This window comes from Cervus canadensis, chromosome 5 (genome assembly GCF_019320065.1).
Source record: "Cervus canadensis isolate Bull #8, Minnesota chromosome 5, ASM1932006v1, whole genome shotgun sequence".
Classification (NCBI taxonomy): domain Eukaryota; kingdom Metazoa; phylum Chordata; class Mammalia; order Artiodactyla; family Cervidae; genus Cervus; species Cervus canadensis.
This window is the reverse complement of record NC_057390.1, coordinates 92,466,651-92,480,361: the sequence shown is the minus strand read 5'-3', so window position 1 is coordinate 92,480,361 and position 13,711 is coordinate 92,466,651.

Sequence of the window (13,711 nt, the reverse complement as noted above, 5' to 3'; positions counted from 1 at the left end):
TGGACTGCAGCACGCCAGGCTTCCCTATCCTTCACTATCTCCCTGAGTTTGCTTAGATTTATGTCCGTTGAGTCGGTGATCATCCTCTGTTGTCCCCTTCTCCTCCTGCCCTCAATCTTTCCCAGCATCAAGGTCTTTTCTAATGAGTCAGCCCTTTGCCTCAGATGGCCAAAGTATTGGAGTTTCAGCTTCAGCATCAGTCCTTCCAATGAATATTCAGGGTTGATTTCCTTTAGGATTGACTGGTTGGATCTCCTTGCTGTCCAAGGGGCTCTCAAGAGTCTTCTCCAGTACCACAATTCGAAAGTATCAATTCTTCAGTGCTCAGCCTTCTTAAAGGTCCGACTCTCACATCTGTACATGACTACTGGAAAAACCATAGCTTTGACTATATGGACTTTGGGCAAAGTAATGTCTCTGCTTTTTAATATGCTGTCTATGTTTGTCATAGATTTTCTTCCAAGGAGCAAGCATCTTTTAATTTCATGGCTGCAGTCACCATCTGCAGTGATTTTAGAGCCCAAGAAAATAAAATTCATCACTGCTTCCACTTCTTCCACATTTGCCTAATGAGAAGATTACCCTCCAATGTTTTTGGCCAATTTAAGTATAGGAGCTCAAGACAATGAAACTTTCAAATGGCTACTTAAAATATTAATATTATGAGTTTGGTATTATCTGTAAAATTATAATCAAAATTTTTATTATAATTTTGGATGTTTATAGCAGTAGCCTAGTAAATGGGTTAAGAAGCAATAATAAATATAAATATTGCTTTTTCTTACAGTTTGTGAGATAGTGTAATTTGAGACTCTTCACTTGACTTTCTTCCTTTTTTATTATTATTTTTAATTGTGTGAAAATTTACTGTCTTAACTATTTTTGTGTACAGTGGCCTTAAGTATATTCAGTTGGTTGTGCCACCATCACCCTTTTCCAGAAATCTTTTCATCTTGCAGAACTGAAACTCTGTCCCCATCAAACAACAATTTCTTCTTCTCTCCTTCTCTGACTCCCTTGGCAACCAGCATTCAACGTTCTGTCTCTTATGAATTTGACTCCTCTAGGTATCTCATTGGCACCCCACTCCAGTACTCTTGCCTGGAAAATCCCATGGATGGAGGAGCCTGGTAGGCTGCAGTTCATGGGGCTGCTAAGAGTCGGACACGACTGAGCGACTTCCCTTTCACTTTTCACTTTCATGCATTGGAGAAGGAAATGGCAACCCACTCCAGTTTTCTTGCCTGGAGAATCCCAGGGATGGGGGAGCCTGGTGGGCTACCGTCTATGGGGTTGCACAGGGTCGGACACGACTGAAGTGACTTAGCAGCAGCAGCAGCAGGTGTCTCATTAGGTGGAATCATATGTATTTGTCCACTTACAAATGGCTTATTCCACTTAACATAATGCCCTTGAGGTTCATCTGTGTTATAGCATGTGTCAGAAATCCCTTCCTAAGACTGAATGATATTCCATTGTACATGTATGTGCCACATTTTGTTTATCCATTTCTCATCTGTCTTGAGTTCCTTCCACGTCTTTGCTAAGGTGAATGATGTGGCTACGAACATGAGTATACAAATATCTCTTCAAATTCCCGCTTTCAATTCTTTTGGGTATAGACCCAGAATTGGAATTGCTGTATCATATGGTGATTCTATTATTATTATTTTTAGGAACTGCCATACTGTTTTTCACAGTGGCTTCACCGTTTTACATTTCCACCAGCAGTGCACCAGGGTTCCGATTTCTCCATGTTGTCTGTTTTTGATAGTAGCATCCTAATGGGTGTGAGGTGGTATCATGGTACTTTTGATTTATATGTCCCTAATGGATAGTGTGACTGAACAGTGATAACAATGAATAGCAATGCTAAGCATTTTTTCATGTGCTCATTGGTCATTTGTATATCTGCTTTGGAGAAATGGCTATCAAGTCTCTTCCTCTTGTTTGGTAGGGGTTGCTGAGTTATTGTTGTTGTTGTTCAGTTGCTCGGTTGTGTCCGAGTCTTCGTGACCCCATGGACTGCAGCATGCCAGGCTCCTCTGTCCTCTACTATATCCTTGAGCTTGCTGTCCGTTGAGTCAGTGATGCCATCCAACCACCTCATCCTCTGTCTCCCCCTTCTCCTCCTAATATTATCTGGATATTAACCCCTTATCAAATATATGATTTGCAAAATATTTCTCACATCCAGTGGATTGCATTTTCACTGTTGATCAAGTCCTTTGATACACAGAAATTTTCAATTTTGAGGTTCAATGTATCTATTTTTGCTTTTGTTGCCTGTGCTACACCTGCATTTTTGAGTCTGTGACCTTTGTCATTACAAAGCCACCTTTGAAAATGTCCAGCATCACTTTCCAGAGCACCTCTCTCTACTTCTCTAAGTTGCTTGACAGACAAATTCATGCTTGGTGTGGTAATTATGCCAGGCACAAATACTGATTGGCCACATATTATGGCTCTAGGTTATACTTACTCTCCTTGTAGGTACAAATTCATAATCTGCAGAGCTGCTATATTGCATCTTAAAGTGAATTGTAAAAGGCTTGTTTGCAACAGTATCCAACCCCTATGTATGCCAGGCCACACTCCTGGGAGAAATTCTAAAGCTACACGAAATTACTTTATCTCTTTTAACCCATTTGTCAGCTTACTGCGATTAACATCCAAAATGAGCACCCAGTGAGGTGATTTCAGGCCAATGTGTCTTCTCCAAACAACACACTGTTGGTCAAATGAAATACTTGAGAGAATGACCCGTAATACACCATGCTTTGGAAAGAGGCAAATATAAGGAATAATTTGGTGGGGGGAGCCTTACTTTATATTCTAGCTATAGAATAATTAATATAAAATAGTGGCAATAATAGGCAGCAGGAATAACCACCATTTGTCATGAGTCACTCCAGCCTAGCACTGAATTCATTGCTTTAGACACATTCTTACATGGAATCCACACACCAGCCTTGCGAGGAAGAGGCTCATATTGTTCCCCATCTACAGATGGAGAAATTGAGGCTCAGGCAGGTGAAGACACATGCTGGGAGGGCTGGGATTTGAACCTATGTTTCAGAACCTGAGCTCTTAATCACTACATGATTCTGCTTTTATTCATCCTGTGCCAGGCTGTGAGTGCCCAGCACTGTAGGTGACCCAGAGAGGAACCTGTTCAGGCGCTGGTGGTGGTTAAAATCCTCCTATCTCACTTATGCAGAGTTGGCTGCAGGGCTGGGACCCACACTTGGCTTGGTTCCCTCTGCCTGCTGGTTGGTGGTCCACCCCCAGGGTGCAGGCTGATACGGGAAGGGGGCATCACAGGAGGTTCCTCCTCACTTCTGCTCAGGCAGGTTAGAACCAACTCACCATCAGACACTTGGAAGATAAAAGGGAAGAAAGTTACCACTCAGGTCAGTTTCACACAAAGAGGTGACAACATAAAAAACATCAGAGGCACAGGAGACTCTGGATTACCTCTTGTTTTGTTAAAAGAAGCTAATATTTTTATTTTTGGTAAGCTTGTTTTTTTATTATGGAAAATTTCAAGCATACATAAAAGTCGAGAGAATAATATACCTATCACCCAGCTTCGACAATTATAACTCATGCCCAGTCTTGTTTTATCTATTTTCTACCCCAGTTCCTCTATCCCAGTGGGCTATTTTGAAGACACTCCCAGACCCTTTAACATCTCAACCATAGCAATTTGGTTATATCCTTCTAAAAGATAAGAAAAATTTTCTTTGACAGAGGAATGGAGAAGGAAGATGTGGTTCTTACATATAATGGACTATTACTCGGCCATTAAAAAGAATGAAATAATACCATTTACAGCAACACGGATGGGCCTAGATACAGTCATACTGAGTGAAATAGGTCAGACAGAGAAAGAGAAATATCCTATGATATCCCTTATATGCAGAATCTGAAAAAGAAATGATAAAAATGAACTTATTTTCAGAACAGAAACAGACTCACAGACTCAGAGAATGAATTTATTGTTATGGGGGGAAGGGTGGTGGGAAGAGATGGGGAGTTTGGGATGGACATGTATACACTGCCATATTTAAAAGGATAACCAACAAGGACCTACCATATAGCACATGGACCTACTGTTTAGCACAGGAAACTCTGCTCCATGTTATGTGGCAGCCTGGATGGGAGGCGGGTTTGGCGGAGAATGGTTACATGTATGTGTATGGCTGAGTCCCTTCACTGTTCACCTGAAGCTATCACAACATCACAACATTGTTTTTTTAATTTAATTTTTATTTATTTTAATTGGAGGCTAATTACTTTAAAATGCTGTAGTGGTTTTTGCCATCCATTGACATGAATCAGCCATGAGTGTACAAATTGGCTATGTGTGCATGCTCAGTCATGCCTGACTCTTTGTGACCCCATGGACTGTAGCCCACCAGGCTCCTCTCTCCATGGGATTCTCCTGGCAAGAATACTGGAGTGGGTTGCCATGCCTTCCTCCAGGGGATCTTCCCGACCCAAGGATCGAACCTGGGTCTCCTGCATCTCCTGCATTGCAGACGGGCTCTTTACCACTGAACCCCCAGGGAAGCCTGCTAATCAGCTATACCCCAAGACAAAATAAAAAGTTTAAAAAAATGGATAACCAACAAGGACCTACTGTATAGCACAGGAAACTCTGCTCCGTATTATGTGGCAGCCTGGGATGGGAGAGGAGTATGGGGGAGAATGGATACGTATATCTTTGCATGTGCAACACATGTGTATGGTGGGCACTCTGCTGTGCATCTGAAGCTATCACAACATTGTTAATCAGCTACACTCCAACATAAAATGTCTAAAAATAAAAAAATCTTTTTTAAAAAAAGAGATTATAGCCATAATACCACTATCACAGCTAGAGAAATTATTATCATCACACATACCTAGTCATTGTTTACATTTCCTTGACTGTCTCACGAATGCTTTTTTGCACCTAGTGAAAAAGACCATAGGTGTCTCTTAAGTCCCTTTTAATCTATAGTCCCCTCCCCATCCCCCTTCCCTCCCTCTCTGCCCTTGTCGTTTATTTGTTGAAGGAACCTGGTTGTCCTGTAGAGTTTCCTTCAATCTGAATTGTATTCCTGTGGGGTCCTTTAACATGTTCCTCTGTCCTCTGTATTTCCTGTAATTAGATCTAAGGCTTGATCAGATTCAGGTTCGATTTTTGGCCACAATACCTCACAGGAGGTATTGCATCCTTTCATCAGGTGGCCCATAATATCTTGTGATCTCTGTTTCTGTGAAGTTAGCAGTTCATGGATGTTCACCGCCCAAGTTCATTCTTTCATTAGCGATTGCCAAAGGATGATATTCTAATTCTGTCTTCCTTCTTCATTTATTAGCTAGAAGCCTTATAAAAGAGAAACTTTCTTCTTCAACTCTTTAGTTACCCCAAGGTACAATACAATATCCTTCATACATATAATGCAGATAGTACAAAGTACTTGACTCTTTAACAGTGCTCAAATAATAAGTTGGTTTCCTGACATCCTTGAAGTTATTTTTTAATGGAGTTTTTTTTTAGAATCATTATGAACATAGAAATTTAATGTTACTTGGTGTGTTTTAATCCTCTGCAATGATTATTCTTAAGATACTCAAATGATTCCCCCTCGGCCAGAGTGAAGCTCTTTAGGTTCGCTCCTGCAGTCTTTTAACCTTAGTAGACTCTGATACTTTCTTGCTTTCTGGAACAGCAAGATACCCTAGTTTCCCGGATTTGCCTTGGACATTTTCTGCCCAGACCAGAAATCAACCATTTCTCCAAGGAACCCTGGTTTCTTTGAGTGGGGAGTGGCATTTAGAGACTACAGCTAAGGTTTAAGTAATACTTAGCACCATTGGACTGGTCATTGTTTCTGGGCATTTTCAGTAGACAGAGCTAGAAAATACATTTGTTTTTTAAAGGTAGTATACACTGTGAGTCATAACTGCCAAAACTTGGAAGCAACAAAGGTGTCCTTTAGAAGGTGAATGGATAAACAAACTGTAGAACATCCACACAATGGAATGCTATTCAGCGCAAAAAAAAAAAAAAATAATAATAATAAGGTATCAAGCCATGGAAAGACATAAAGGAACCTTAAATGCATATTGCTAGGTGACAGTAGTCAATCTGAAAAGGCTACACACCATATGATTCCAACTATATGATATTTTGGGAAAGGCAAAACCGTGGAGACAACTAGATCTGTGGTTGCCAGGAGCTGGTGGGGGAGAAGGAAGAATGGGAAGAACACAGGGCATTTTTAGGGCACTGAAACTATTCTGAATGATTCTACAATGATGGATATGTGTCATTATACATTTGTCAAAATCCTTAAAATGTGCAGCACCTAGGGACTTCCCTGGTGGTCCAGTGGTTAAGAATCTACCTGCCAATGCAGGAGACACGTATTCGATCTCCGGTCCAGGAAGATCCCATGTGCCTTGGGGCAACTAAACCCATATGCTGCAACTACTGAGCCCATGCACTGCGACAAGAGAAGCCCCCGCAGTGAGAAGCCCCTGGACCACAACCAGAGAAAAGCCACATGGCGACAAAGACTCAGCACAGCCATAAATAAACAAATGAAATACTTCTGATTAAAAGACAATAAATGGTTCTTAAAAAAAAAAAAAAAGTGCAGCACCTAGAGTGAACCCTAATATCAGCTATGAACCTTGGGTCATAATTATGTATCAATATTGGCGCATCAACTGTAGCAAGTGTACCCCACTCATGCCCGATGTTAATAATGGGGGACATTGAGAGGAGGGAGAGATGCAGCGGTATATGGGAAGTCTTGTACTTTCTGCTCAATTTTTCTGTAAACCTAAAATTGCTAAAAAAAATAAATAAAATCCATTCATTTATTTTCAAAATATGAATTCATATTGACACTTCTCATTCGAAGTCAGGGGGCAGTGTTTTTACTTAGCCTCATTCATTTTACATCTACATATCCTTTTTCCCATGCTGTGTGTCCTTTCTTCCCAGTTCCCAGTGAAAGATGCACTCGTTTACTGAGTCCTATTTCACATAATGGACTTTCCTGGTGGCACTAGTGGTAAAGAGTCTGCCTGCCAATGCAGGAGATACAAGAGAGTGTAGGTTCGATCCCTGGGTCAGGAAGATCCCCTGGAGTAGGAAACGACAGCCCACTCCAGTATTCTTGCCTGGAAAATTCCATGGACAGAGAGGCCTGGTGGGCTACAGTCCATGAGGTCTCAAACAGTCAAACACAACTGGGCACACATGAGCTTTCCAGATAACACTCTCAGATGAGAATACCAGTACCACCCACAATGCAATTACTGTGTTTTTGTCTTTTGCAGTTTATTTTTGCTTTGCCTTCAGGGAATATCTTATTAGGGATGGACAGTCCAAAGTACTGTGTTTTAGTCATTTGGAAGAATTCCTGTCCATGGCTTCATCACCAACTTGCCATAAGTTAGCTTTTTGTTTCTTTGTTTTGCTTTTGTTATTTGGAATTCCTTTTCCAAACATTGAACACATGATTATGTAAAATATTTGCCTGGTTTCCAAGTCAGGTTCACAAATCATGCAATGTTACACGTAGTCTACCTTCTGCCTCTGCTTCTCTATGCTGTTCCTCTCCTGTTTGGTAACTTTTGCTGCTTCAAGATTTTAGTTTATCCTTTCATTTAAAAATACAATGCCTCCTCTTTGCTTAGATAGATAAGAGTATAGTCTACACACTCTTCTCCAAATTTTAAACCCAATTTCTTCTAGTCAAGTTCCAGATACTTGCTGACCCAAGACTTCGTGTTGTTATTGTTGGTGTTCAGTCGCCAAGTTGTATCTGACTCTTCACTACCCCATGAACTGCAGCATGCTAGGCTTCCCTGTGCCTCCCTGTCTCCTGGAGTTTGCCCAAGTTCAGGGCCCTTGAATCGGTGATGCCGTCCGACCATCTCATCCTTTGTCGCCCTCTTCTCCTCCTGCCCTCAGTCTTTCGCAGCCTTGGGGTCTTTTCCAGTGAGTCGGCTTTTTGCAGACTTTGTACACTGTCAGAATCCATCTACCTAGAAATATATTATTTCTGTTCTTTGTTGAGGGCCCACTGTTATTTCCAGTTTTGTATAAAAAGATGCCTGCATGTTAGTGGAGCCTTCAAATAATCCCAGGAAGTAGTTGTTATCCCCCAATTTTGCAGAAGTGGAAACTGGAACTTAATGAACTAGGATTTGAACTCCTGTCTCCCTGACTTCACCCATTTGTTCGTAAGAATTTACAAAGCTCCTTACTCTGTTTCAGACTCCATCCCAGGTACTGAGATGCAGAGATGACCCAGGCAGATTCCTGTCCTCACAGGGCTCACATCTAGGGTATCATTCGTGTCTGAGCATTTGTTTGTCTGTCTTTCCACCCACTGCACAGGAAGCGCCTCAAGGGCCTCTGTCTGCTCCACTCAAAGCGAGAGCCCCACACAGCAGAAGCCAGTGATGATTGTTGAATGAATAAATAAATAAACAAAGGAGGCTGAAAGAACAAAGCTTGAGGTTGTTATGGAAGTCTTATGTCTCTTCTACTCAGAAACCTTTGTTAAAAATTTAATAACTTTTAAATTATGGATATAATATACTTTATTACTATTAGAAAATTATAGAAAATTTAGAAACTATAGAAAAGCACAAATGAGAATATAAAAATAATCCATAATACTAGCCCCCGGAGTTAGTCTTTCTGTTTATTCCTTTGGTCTTTTTTATGTATGGATATCTTTGTTTAAGAAACAGCATTTGGATCTTTTCTATATATGTAAATAGCTCTGTAGTTTGCATTAAAAAATCACTAACAATGTACCATGAACATTTCCTTAATTGAACATCTTTTCAGACTTAAGTGTCTACTTAGAGGTTCGATTTATTTTCACCAGTGATGACTTGCTTTACCACATAAAATAATTATAAACTCAAGAGTAAGGTGGATATCATAATGGGAAGACTATTAAGCAGGTGTCTAAGCAGGGTACCGGGCCTCAGCCTTGACTGCACAACCTTTCCCCCACAAAGGCCCAGGGAAATGCCTCGAGAAATCAGCTGGAGGCATCAGCCTTGCTTGGCTCCTACATGGCTCAGGGTTGTTATCAACACATTCACTCTCTACAGTTCTGATCTCTGTAGGTACCACTAAAATTCTCTCCTGGCTGGTGAGGAGCTGTGATGCTGGCATCCAAGTGTGTGGTTAGGGGCTGGCTCTGGAGTCAGACTCACTCTCAGCCGGCTCCTCCTGAGATGGCTGTGTGATCTCAGCAAAGAGCTTCTCCTCTCTGTGCTTCCGTTCCCTCATCTGTAACCCAGGGCAGCACCTGCTCCCGCATCCACCGGGGGTCAGGAGGACACAAGAGCACAATGCCTGGCCCAGGATAAGCCATCAATAAATAGCAGATATTATTATTATAACTTGTGTTTGGAGGGTCTTCTCTTTTTTTCCAACCTGCACTGGCCATTCTCTGGTGTCAGGGTTGCCCTTGACAGCTCATCTTGATGGAAGGATGCGAAGCAACTGGATGATCACCATCTTGGAAGGAAGCATTGGGCACGTGTGTCTCAGGTGCACTCTGACACCACCCTGACCTTAAGCAGCCAGGCACCCTGAACCCACTGATGGGGGAATTATGACTTTCTTTTGTTTCTAAGTTCATCAAAAAACTACACAAGTAATCCTGGAAGGCAATATCGCATAGTAACTAAGTTTCCAGTCTTTGGAACTAGACAATGAGCCCTGCCTCCTTACTTACTATCTGTGTCATTTTGAGATTTTTTTTTTTTTTTTTTTGGCCATGTGGGTGGCTTGTGGGCTTGGGGTATCTTAGTTTCTAGACCTGTGCCTCCTGTAGTGGAAAAGTAGAGTCCTAACCACTGGGCCGCCAGGGGATTACCCTATCTGTACCATTTTGAACAAACTATTTCCGATCTCTGAGCTGCAGTTTCTTTAGTAAGTTGGAGATGATAATTGCAGTGGAAAGCTTTTCCCCCTCCCATCCACCATCTACTACTCTGTGCTTTTGCTTTGAGAGAACCAATTCTGTTCTACTCTGAACTGTGATTTCACTCCCTGGGGCACATGACCTGGGCTTAAGCCACCCAGTGCACCCATCACCTGACCACAGAGACGGGTTGGTGGGTGGTCATGTGGATCCATGCCATTCCAATGGAGTATTCCTTAGGGTTTTGGTCAACCACTTCTTTTGCATAAAGCCTTGCAGTTGTGAGGGTGTGACTGGCCCCTGCTACGAAGCCATCTTGCTCCCAAATGGGAGTATGCTTCAGGGGAGCAGAGCCAAGAGACACCAGTTGTGGGCAACTTTTGAGTCCCTGCTTGAAGTCAATCATGATTTTTCCATTGACACTTGACAATTCCAAGTGAATTGATCCTCTTTCTTGGCTTAAACCAGTTTGAGTTGGGTGTGCATATGTGCCCCATCACTCAGTTGTGTCCTACTTTTTTCAACACTATGGACTATAGCTTGCCAGGCTCCTCTGTCCTTGGAATTTTCCAGGCAGGCAGGAATACTGGAGTCGGTTGCCATTTCCTGCTCCAGGGGATCTTCCCAACCCAGGGATTGAACACACATCTCCTGGGTCTCCTGCATGGGCAGGTGGACTCTTCACCCACTGAGCCACCTGGGAAGCCCTTTTGAGTTGGGTATTTTGTCACTTTCAATTGAAAGAACACTTCCTAGTAAAGATTAGTACCTGTCTCGCAGAATTGTTGTTGAGGATTAAGTAAGGAAACATATAGAAAGCCCTCAGTGCAGTGTGGAACAAAGTACATGCTTAATAAATGGTAGTCGTTTATATTGTTGTCATTATAACTTTGTAGAAAAGCAAGAAAATTCAGAAAAAGCAAAAAATGTCAGAGAAAAAAGTGTACATTATTCCATTATTCCTAATTTCACCTCTTAGGAATAATCAGCTAAATATTTTTCTTCCGGACATTTCCTATATATATATGTATATGTATATACATATATAAAGTATGTGGGGTTGCAAAGAGTCAGATATGACTGAGTGACTGAATTGAAACTGAGAGACATATATAAAGTCTTCCCAGGTGGCACTAGTGGTAAAGAATCCGCCTGCCAATGAAGGAGACGGAAGAGACACGGGTTCGATCCCTGGGTCGGGAAGATCCCCTGGAGAAGGGAATGACTACCCACTCCAGTTTTCTTGCCTGGAGAATCCCATGGACAGAGTAGCCTGGCAGGCTGTGGTTCATAGCGTCACAAAGAGTTGGACACAACTGAAGTGACTTAGCATGCACATACATAAAGCAAAATGAGATTTTTCTCTAAAACTGTATTGTAACCTATTGCACTCAGAAATCAAACACATCACAAAAGTATATCTCAGCAGCACAGCTGCATAGCATTCTATATTGTTGTTGAATATTCAGATTATCTCCAAGTTATTTTTGTAGAAATTGACATTGTGATAGCATTTTTCATCATCTGTCAATTAGTTAACCTGTATTTTTTTACATTTCATAATTTTCTCATGATCAGTTTCTAAGACTAAGATCGCACAATCAAAAGTTTTGCAGATTTAAAAACCTACCTTGTAATTTTTATTGGAATGTTTAGTTTTTGATTAAAACATGGCTTAGTGTTTTCAGGCTGCTATAACAGAGTCTGGGTGGCTTATAAACAACAGAAATTTATTTCTTATAGTTCTGGAGGCTGAGCAGTCCAAGATCAGTGGATTTGGTGTCTGGGGATGGGATTCTCTTCCTGATTTATAGCCAAACCGGTGTCCTCACATGGTGGCAGGGGTGAAGGAACTCTCTGGGGTCTCTCTTTCGTGGACACTAATCCCGTTTGGAAGGGTGGAGCCCTCATGATCTAATCACCTCCCTGAAAAGTTCCAACTTCAAATACCATCATGTTGGGGATTGGGCTTTAACATAGAATCTGGGTGGGGATACAAACACTGAGCCCACAGTAATGTTATCAAACACGTGACTTTCTTTTCCAGATGGCAAGGATCCCAGTTCTGTGGGCTCCCAGTCTTCCCTGCATCAGACGCTTTTACAGCTCTGACGTCATGACTTCTCATGATACCCCTAGAGGGCAGAGAACGTGATCTCGGAGAGTCTGATTTCATCGGCCTAGGATGGCACTAACCAGGATCTTGCTAGTTCTCAGCATCAGTCTCTTCACTCAGGAGACCTTGCACCTTGCAGGGCCCTATCCTTCGAGGTATTTCAGGGAGACCCCGAGGGGTGTGGAACGTGCACCCACAGGTAAGTCCTGGTTGTCATTTTATTTTGAAAAGAAAACATAGCATTGATTTGCTTGCAGATGACATGATCATCTATGTAGAAAAATCCAGTGTCATCTACAAAAAATGCTGCTAGAACTAATAAGTGAGTTTAGTAAGGTTGCAAGATACTACATCAAAATACAAAAGTTAGGACTTCCCTGGTGGGCCAGTGGTTAAGAATCCACCTGCCAATGTGGGGGACATGGTTTGATCCCTGGTCCCAGAAGATCCCACATGCCGAGGGGCAACTAAGACCATGAGCCATGACTACTGAGCCCATGCTCTGCAACAACTGAAGGACATACACAGCAGATGGAGAAAGCCCACTCGGCGCAACGAAGACCCAGTGCAGTCAAAAATAAACGAATAAATGTATATTAAAAAAAAAAACCCCAAATCACCTGTCTTTCTATAAACTATAAAAAATTGTGAGCAATCACAATTATGTTTTTTCCAACAGCATTATTGAGACACAATGCATGCAAGTCCTGGTTGTCATTTGACAGCTCCCCGCCCTCCCTCACCTATGTCATAGCCCTGCTGAGCAAAGTTCGCCCCCGTGGCCCCTGACCACGCAGACATGCTGCTCCCTGCCTTCTCGCGCCCTGATGACCTGGGAAGGGAAGGGGAGGTTGTTCCTCCGGCTTTTGTTTGGCTAGAGGGCCCTGCAGCAGCGCTGCCTGGGCCCAGGAAGGAGCAGAGTGAGTGAAGTGAAGCTTCCTTCCACACAGTTCTTCCCCCGCCTCGGGGAGCAATCCCATTGTTAGGAGAGCTGTGTCCACGTGGGTGTTAGGATTGCCACACGGAGACTCACAGCAGCCATATCCTGTCCAAGCCACCCTCTGCTCCTCCAGCCCTGGGTTGAGTCTGGCTCTTTTCCTCTCTCTGGGGCCCTCTGCTCCTCCCGGCATCCCACTCCCATGTTCCCCCAGGCTGTCGCATGTCACACGTCTGAACCCCCAGTGGGTGAGCTCCACATCCACCCCACGACACTGCCTGGTCCCCGGTGGGCACAGCAGCTGCTGAGCAGAGGCGTGTCGCTGAATTTGGATGCGGCTGCCGCTCAGCCCCAGTCCATTCTGTGATGCAGAGGCAGAGACGGGGGTTCAGAGAGCACCGTCCCCACCCAAGGTCTCACCGCAGGTTAGGATGGAGCCAGAATCTGTGCCATCTCTCCCTGATGCCAAGTTCTGTGCTGGTTCGGCCGGGTCCTCCAGGACTGGCCATTTCCCCTGGTTGGAGAGGCTCTGAGCTGGGAGGCTGGGGTGGGGGGCAAAGGGCTGTGAGAGGCACGGACCGGATGGTGCTCGGTGCAAGAGTAACTGGGCAGGCTTGCAGGGGTGCAGCTTCTCCCACCTGCATCCCTGGACTCTACAGTGTCACACATTCTGTCCCCAGGACCACCCCTGGGAAC